This window comes from Cryptomeria japonica, chromosome 1, assembly GCF_030272615.1.
Source record: "Cryptomeria japonica chromosome 1, Sugi_1.0, whole genome shotgun sequence".
Taxonomy (NCBI): Eukaryota; Viridiplantae; Streptophyta; class Pinopsida; order Cupressales; family Cupressaceae; genus Cryptomeria; species Cryptomeria japonica.
The window spans coordinates 506,066,446-506,068,870 of record NC_081405.1 but is presented as its reverse complement, the minus strand read 5'-3'; positions in this window follow the sequence as shown (position 1 = coordinate 506,068,870).

Genomic DNA, 2,425 nt, shown 5'->3' with positions numbered 1-2,425 from the left:
GTAACCATAACCCTAACCCTAACCATAATCCTAACTGTAATCCTAAACCTTAATGCTAACCATAATCCTAAACCAAAACTAAACCCTAACTTTGATGCTAACCCTAACCATGATATAAATCCTAAACATTATCATAACCCTAACCCTAATCATAAATCTAACCCGAACCATGACGTAAGACTTAACCCTAACCATAACACTAACCTTAACCCTAATGCTAACCATAACCATAATACTTGCAATTAAATAAAGTTTTATATTATCATTAAATAAAGTTTAATATATCTTAGATTTTAGTATTTTCTTTGATCTTGCAACACATATATATTATATAAAATAGTCTAAATAGATATTTAAAATTTCATATATCTCTACGTAATAATATAATTTATTTTAGAACAAACAAATAGAAAATAATAATAATAATAATGGCAAAAATAATATTACATATTATTGCAACAAACATTAATAATATAATATTATATAGTTCTATTTTGAATTTTTTATTGTTTCCCATGTTGCACCACGACTGCTACTAGCTTACATACATTTGATTTTAATCAAATATATATAATACGCCAAGAGATATCCTTATCGAGGCACCTATTTTTATCATGTGCCTAAACTCTAATAAGCACCTCGATAAGGATATCTCTCGACGTATTTTTTATATATATATATATATATATATATATATATGATTAAAATCAAATATATGTAAGCTAGTAAATAAGACATTGGTAAGAGTGCATTTGGTTGTCATTCTACCTCTAGCAGAATCACTACCAACATCATTGAATTTAATGTTCTTTACTAGATTATTATCTTTTTAGGTACTATTCAACGTGTGGGCATGAGAAACAACCATTGCCTTTCTTGAAATACCCCTTCCCCACGCACTACATCGAAAAGGAGGGCATGCTTCCTTATGGGCAATGTCCATGTTTAACTCTACTTTTAAACTTTTATAATGCAACAATGAATTAGATTTGAGTGGTTTGCACTAGCAATTTGTATATCCATTTAGTTTTTAGGAATACGGCGTCCCTTATAATGTCATCCTTTTGCTAATTAGTTTTTTTTGGTTAGTCTTAATATTTTTAATTATTTTTAATTATTTGTTTGTTATTATTTTATAATGGTTTTATTAATATATTTTATAATAATTATGAAAAAGTTTAATATAGTTTAATATAAAGTTATCATTATATAAATATTATTGAATTAAACATTAAAACTATCAAATTATGACATCGATTTTATATCCTTACACTTGTTCTATTGAGTGTAAATTAGACTCGTATTTAATACATGTTCTAATACACTAATATAATATTTATCAATAGACAAGTATATTTTAGGTACTTGACAATTTCTTAAAATCAGTTATTTATACAAAATCAATCGCTCTATGCATACAAATGACAGTCTAAGATGTTATTTATTGGTATACATATCTAAAATACTAAACTTGCATTGCTTCTACTCAAACAGGTATTGAAAGTTGACTTGTATCTGCAAACAAGCATACTAAGAAGTATAATTCAAGTATGTAGCATATTTGATTCTCTTCTCTCATTTTCTTTATTATGCTTAATACATTTTATTAACATTTTTCAAATACATAACATTACAACACATCTTTATATCTACATATTAGGCTATTCCATATAATTAACAATTTAGCTACACTTTTATTTGTAAAATTTATTTAGCGTAGGAGATGAAACTTTAGTAGTTGAAGACCCAAATTTACAAATTGTTTTATTTTGTTCAAAGAAATAAAAAATCATTATACAAAATAAATGCACACTAAAACACAATCTTATAATAGAAATTTCATATGCCAATGAGACCTATTATTATCTTTGTAGTATTATATACTAGAAAGCTTTATTATTCCTTCAGACCCTCAATAGGATTACCCTCTTGATTATTGTGGATCCCAAAGTGTAGAATACTAGGTTAGTGATGTGGATTTTTCTTGTCCTCAATTCAATCATAGGGAAAATCTATATCTAAATTCGTTTCATCCTTAGGTTTAGGTTGCTATGTTATTTCTTAGAATTGAGATTAGCAAGAAAAAAGAACCAACGTATTGGTTCATCGAATGAGGGGTATTTGAAAAAAACCAACATATTGGCGAATCTAATGAGGGGTATTAAAAAAATGTATGTATTTGAGAAGAGTAAAATAATTTGAAAGGTTGGAAATTTTAGTTCATGAATAGATTATTGGAACACATATGAAGATTTAATCAAGTTGTAATGTTATATTGGTGGATTAACTTGAATAGTGGAGAGATTTCAAAATTTTAAGGGTTTTAAACTCTTTGATGAGGTGGTTAATCTCTTCAAATGAATTTGATAAATAGTTTTTTTTTTTTTTTTTTTGGGGGGGGGGGCGCAAGCGCTTTTGACTGGAC